Source organism: Lepus europaeus, chromosome 4 (genome assembly GCF_033115175.1).
Source record: "Lepus europaeus isolate LE1 chromosome 4, mLepTim1.pri, whole genome shotgun sequence".
NCBI lineage: Eukaryota > Metazoa > Chordata > Mammalia > Lagomorpha > Leporidae > Lepus > Lepus europaeus.
In genome coordinates this window covers 32,629,522-32,636,251 of record NC_084830.1, presented here as the reverse complement: position 1 = coordinate 32,636,251, position 6,730 = coordinate 32,629,522, and the positions used below count along the sequence as shown (strand labels likewise).

The 6,730-nt window shown below is 37.0% G+C and overlaps 1 pseudogene; it reads right to left on the bottom strand.

The window, feature by feature from the left end:
- Window positions 1-3,870: 3,870 nt before the first annotated feature.
- LOC133758665 (ADP/ATP translocase 2-like) lies at window positions 3,871-4,730 on the bottom strand (annotated as a pseudogene).
- Window positions 4,731-6,730: the final 2,000 nt, after the last annotated feature.

Here is a 6,730-nt window from a genome sequence, read left to right as displayed (position 1 = left end):
TCTTTATTGCTTTTTCTTTACATGTATTTTTATTTTAACTACATGGATAGATTACAAATACAGTAAAAACATAAAATTTATCCTAATTTGCACTGATAATCATGAAAAGCTAGAGATGTCTTCTTATTTCTAGAATTAAAATTCTGATTTCTTAGGATATCTGAGCTATTCATTTTGAGCTGATTTAATTAGCCAGGAATAAGAGGAAATAAGCTAAAAAATAAAAGAAGAAGTAAGCTAATAAAAGTTAAATACCTGATTTTTTCGGCGTGTGTGACACCAGAAAGAAATAGTAAAATAATGTTCAGTGAATTAACAAGCACTTATTGAGCTTCTGTGCTAAGTGTTGGATACATAGTAGTTAACCTGATGACTGCATTTCCTGCCCTATTGCACATTGTTGTCTTTTGAGAAAGTACAAAAATAGATGAATGCATAATAAACATATGAATAAATACAGTATAAATAAAAATAAAATGAATTAAAGCAATAGGGGATAAGTACTGTGTATGAAAGCAGACACTGCTACAATACATAATGAGTGGAGACTAGGTGTGATTGGAAGGTCTTTCAGAGAAAGTGACATCTGTGTTGAAGCATAAAGAAAGCAAAAAAAAATCACCATTGAATAAAAGTGGGGTCCAAGTTGCTGAGAAAGGAGATTAACTGATTTTTTAAATACTTGTAAGCAGCAGCAAGAATGCTCTGTAACTGTACACATTAGCACTGATGCAATTGTTGGGAGTCAAAATGCCGGTAAGCCTGGAGCTATGACATGCAAAGCAGCAGAACAAAACTGTTTCTCAGCTGCCAGGACAGTTCACCTTTAGTCTTTACCATCCCTAGTCACTGGATCATCGCATATGCTGATCTTCTTTGGAAAATTCTCACAGCAACACCCAAAATAATGATTTTCCATCTTTCAGCCGTACACCCAAGCCACACTAAGCCCTTCCCTAGAACTCAGCTACCTCTCTTTACATAGTCTCTTTATTTGTTTTCCTTTGTGGAAATTGCTGTTTTAGGGATTTGGGCTTTTAGGATTTCAATATTCAAGATTTTAATCTTTAAGGATTGTGATTTCAGGATTTTAGATTCAATGGATTTTAATCTTTAGAGATGTAATCAAAAACATGGTTGAATCCCAAACAGAAAGTGAATCTCTTCCAGGAACAAAAAAAAATTGAAAACTGTAGGTCTAGTTGTAACTTTGCACCATAGGAATATGATTTTAGCATGCCTAAAGTATAATTTTACATTTGCACTAAAATCTAATATTCCTTTCAATAATTACATAAAGATTTGTTGAGCCATCAAAATATAAAATTATACGAAGTATTATTTTTCAAGAACCAAAATCAAGCTTCAAAATGATTTACAATAGTAATCTTTTATGATTATTATATAAATATTATTGTATGGATCCAAAATTGCATACAATTAGCATAAATTAAACATTTTATGCCTGTAATTTTGTAATAATTTAGCAGTATATAAAATGCTACAATAATAAGTGAAATCATCCATAAAATTTTCTTTCTTCCTCAATTTAATCATAATTTGACAATTTCTTAATCTGATGGATGTATCTACTCTAAATTATATTATTATAGCCAATTTGTACTTTTCAAATGTTACTGTTTCATTTCCATTGAGATTTTTCTTCTAAAGAAAAAGAAAAATGAAAATGAAAAATGACATTCAATAAGTATATTGAAATTTATTTCTCAATTTTCACATTTCAAGGGAATAGACAGATCTAATTAAATTTCCATCAAATTTACAACCTTTATATGTAGCCTTTAGCAGTTTATTACATTCATATGGAGGAAAAATTGTTCCAAGAGTGCTTCCTCAAGCATAACATTAGGAACACCTGGTGTGATTTGAAAATGCAAACTCCATTCCAGATATTATGATTCAATAGATTTATTTTGGGAATTTGAAATCAACATTCTGATAAGTGTCTTTGTGATTCTGATTCAGATGCCATTGGGCCGTGAATCACACACGGAGACATCTGTCCAACTGTACACATGCTTTAATCTAGAAATATGTAAGACCAGAGGATTTGTGCTTATGCCTTTATATAGAGGCAAAAACTTCTCTGACATAAGTGATACTCCGCCAATTATTTTTCTCTGATGAATACTGGATAGCTATGACTCAGAAAATCATGCTGTGCTTGCTTTTCCTTTTTTCTCCTCACCTTTTTTAGCCTGTAGCTGTAGAATAAAGAGCTCATATTTAATAATCTCAGCTACGATATGTTATGGGAAATTAGGGGGAATTACCCAGGCCCTGTTGGATGTAAGACATGATGGAAAATAATGTGAAACAATTGAACTAGAAAAAAATATTCATTTCTTATAATTATAAAATTTGGAATATGGTCAGTCCATATTACAATGGCCATAGACATTAAAATACTGTTGTACAAGATATATGTAACATACAAAGAGAAAGACACCGAATTAGAACCAAGAGGTATCACAAAATTGTTTATGTATTGAATGAGATTTGGCTCCCTATTTCATGCATAGGTTTAAACACTAAAGTCATAAGTTAACGGTAATAAAGAGGTTGGAAACTTGATTCAATTATTGGGTCAAGGAGATGTGGGTGGATCTTACATCACTGGGGTTAATGGGGGTATGCCCTGAGATGATAGTTCTCATAAAATTGGCTATACAAGCTAAGTTGGAACTAACTTCTCTCTCCTCTCTCTCTCTCTCTCTCCTGCTTCCTGCCTGACATATGATTATTTCTCTTCCATCTTCTGGCCTCACAGGATGGTTGAACTAATGGGACCCACCTAGTCTTGAGATGTGCTTCTAAAACCATGGTTTGGAATAAACCTTGTTCCTTCATAATTAGCCTGTGTCAGATTTAGTTAGTAATGAGAGTACACAGTGAAACCAGCAAAATGTGAGCTATGTTAGGACAAATTATTTTATAACCAACTAGAACTAGTGGACAAAGGTAATTAGTGTTAGTTTTGGCCTACTTTTGTTAAGACAATGTTATAATACTTTTAATAAATTTTAATTTCATTCTCACAACTTTCCAAAAACTGGAAAATACTATCCTTTGTAATGTATCAGTGAGGAAATTGAAGTACTGAAAAGCTAAATAGTTTCCTAATATTGAAACTCATGCAGATGTATGTTTTCATAGCTAGAGGATTAATTACCAAAAACTAGACAATGAGTTTGCTGTTCTAACTCAGAGAATGTAGCCTAATATTTATTGATTCTAAAAGTTTTCCTGTATGCACTCATGCTTTTATTTATTTATATTATTTATTTACTTATTTATCATTCATTCATTCATTCATTCATTTATATATTTAAAAGGCAGGGCAGGAGAAGAGAGAGAGAAATGATCTTCGGTCTACTGGTTCAATCCCCAAATTCTTGCAACCAAGAGTGGGCCAACCCAAAGATTCAAAACTCGTTTTGGGTCTCCTGTGCAGGTATCAGGGATTCAAATCCTTGAAATACTCAGTTTTAGACATGACTTCAATCATGGTGGAATTTTGTTCACAAAATTTAAAAGTCAAAAATACAGTTATAAAACATAATTTCATTATTTGGACATCATTTTTCTTTTTTCTTTTTTTATTGTGTATATTTTTATTTCTTCAAATTATTTATCAAGAGTGACTGAAATAAAAAAATGTAATTGAGTCCCATCATCATCATCATCATGGAAATGGCTTTAAGAGAAAACTGGTCAGAAGAGTATTATTGCTTCCCATTTTCAACCAGCACATAGTTGCTTTTGATAAGACAGACAAGAGCCTGTCAAGAATGCTCAAGATTATAATACAACATGCCTGTCTACAGGGGAACAAACCTAGGGAATAACTTATGTGAACTTCTTGATTTCATCACATAAAAACGCTTTGCCTCCTTCATCACGAGCATTCTTCCTCTAGCAGTCAAGTGTGCCTGTGTACATGATATCAGTTCCTTTACACCCCGACTGCATCATCATGCACCGACGAACAGTGTCAAATGGATAGGAAGTCAACCCAGCAACGGCAGTGACAGACTGCGCGATCATCCAGCTGATGAAGATGTGCGTGTTCTTGGGATCTGGAAGCATTCCTTTGCGGTGTCATAGATACCGAAGTAGGCAGCTCAGTAGATGATAGTGCCCTGTACATAATGTAGACATAATGTGTCTACATTAAAGCCTTGGTACAGGCACCTAATCCCATCAGATTTGTAGATCTTAACCAGGCAGTCACCGAGGCCTCTGAATTCCCTTTCAGCTCCAGCTTTGCCCACATCAGCTGCTAGACGGGTACGGGCAAAATCAAGAGGGTACACGAAACACAAGGATGTGGCTCCAGCAGCACCACCTGACGCCAGATTTCCTGCAAAGTAGCACCAAAACTGGGTTCTCCTGTCCACGCCACCCAGAAAGATCTGCTTGTATTTATCTTTGAAGGCAAAGTTGAGAGCCTGGGTGGGGAAGTATCTGATGACGTTGGCCAGGTTACCATGCCAGAAGGACAGTACTCCCTGCTCCTTGGGGATATGAACCATGCAGTCTATAATGCCCTTGTATTGCTTATCGGCAGTGATTTGCTTGCTGGCATGCTGCACCTGCAGCAGCAGCTTGACCCTCTCGATGGGCACTATGGCGGTCTTGGAGATGGCCGCAGCCACTCCACCTGCCAGGAAGTCCTTGGCGAAGGACACAGGGGCATCTGTCATGTCTGAAGGAAAGAGGAGCCAGGTGACTGCGGCACAGGACTGGGCTGGGAACCGGCTTTGACTCTGGGACTCTGGGGGGCATCATTTTTCAAAAAAGTTGCTCTGTGTTGAGGTGTGGAAGAACATGTGGAAGTCTGTAGAACATCTCTCAGCAACACTTAGATTGCTTTCAGACTCAGAAGAATAAATGAAAGTTATTAGAGATTCATTGATGAGTGATGACAAATTGATGTCAAATAGAAAAATACTAAAATGCTTTAACTATGATCTTGTAGATTTGGAAGCTGTAGATCTTAAAATGAATAAACTCGTGCAAATGGTATCAAATAATAGCTCAATAATGCTGTGCTCTTCATCAAATTTTATCAATGACTAGAATAAAAAACAACAAATAATGCATTTAAAAATAAATATTAAATGACTATTCATGGATATAAAAATAAATGAAAAATAAATAATAAGACATGTATCAAGGGGCTGGCGCTGTGGCTGAGCGGGTTAACGCCCTGGCCTGAAGTGCCGTCATCCCATACGTGCGCTGGTTCATGAACCGGCTGCTCCACTGCCAATCCAGCTCTCTGCTATGGCCTGGGAAAGCAGTAGAAGATGGTGCAAGTCCTTGGGCACCTGCATCCACATGGGAGACCTGGAAGAAGGTCCTGGCTCCTAGCTTTGGATCGTCGCAGCTCCAGCTGCTGCAGCCAACTGGGGTGTGAAACAGCAGATGGAAGACCTTCTCTCTCTCTCTCTCTCTCTCTCTCTCTCTCTCTCTCTCTCTCTCTCCTCTCTCCTCTCTCTGTATAACTCTCACTTTCAAATAAATAAATGAATCTTCAAAAAAATATATCAAAAGCCAAGGTTCAGGCTGGCGCTGTGGCTCACTTGGTTAATCCTCCGCCTGTAGCACCAGCATCTCATATGGGCGCAGGATTCTGTCCCAATTGCTTCTCTTCCAGTCCAGCTCTCTGCTGTGGCCCAGGAGGGTAGTGGAGGATGGCCCAAGTGCTTGGGACCCTGCACCTGCATGGGAAACCAGGAAGAAGCACCTGGCTCCTGGCTTCAGATCGGCGCAGCGCCATCTGTAGAGGCCATTTTGGGAGTGAACCAACAGAAGGAAGACCTTTCTGTTTCTCTCTCACTGTCTATAACTTTACCTGTCAAAAAAAAAAAAAAAAAAAAGCCAAGGTTCAAGCTCTCAAATGAATAACCTTATATAAATTCCAGCCATGAAAATTTGAATAATGACTGACAGTAATATTTGAATGAGGGAATAAAAAATACTATTTATCTGTTTTAAAAAATTATTATTAAGGACCAGCATTGTCGAGTAGCAGGGAAAGCCACTCCCTGCTGTGCCAGCAACCTATATGGTTACTGGTTTGTTTTAGCTGCTCAGCTTCAAATCCAGCTTCCTGCAAATGGCCTCGCTAAAGCAAAGCAAAATGGCCCAAGTGCTTAGGCACCTGTCACCCATGTGGGAGACCTGGATGGAGTTCTTGGCTCCTAGCTTAGGCCTGGCCCAGCCCTGGTGGTTGCAGCCATTTGGTGAGTCACCAGAGGATGGAAGATTCTCTCTCTCTCTCTTCCTCTCTCACTGTAACTCTGATTTCAAATAAATAAATACATCTCTTTTAAAAGTAGTATAAAATTTTTATTTTCAATTTTGTATTTTATTTTCAATTTGTATATGTTGCCAGGCATCTATTATAGACAAAGCTTTCAGCACTGTAACTTCTGTGTATACCTAAAAGCAAATTAAAATGTTACTACTACTAAATATTCATCTGATCAGCAGCTATAGCAATCTTTAATTTCGTATTTATATTTTGGCTTCTCTTTGACTCCTACTATGTTTTTTTCATAATTCTAGCATTTGAAAGATATATCATCTTTAATACTTTCTGTGGATAATAATACTTCCAAGAAAACTGTTCTTCAGAACTTTAGATCTTGTTGCTTAATACAGAAAATATATGTGTGTTTATTAAATGCACATGCTACCT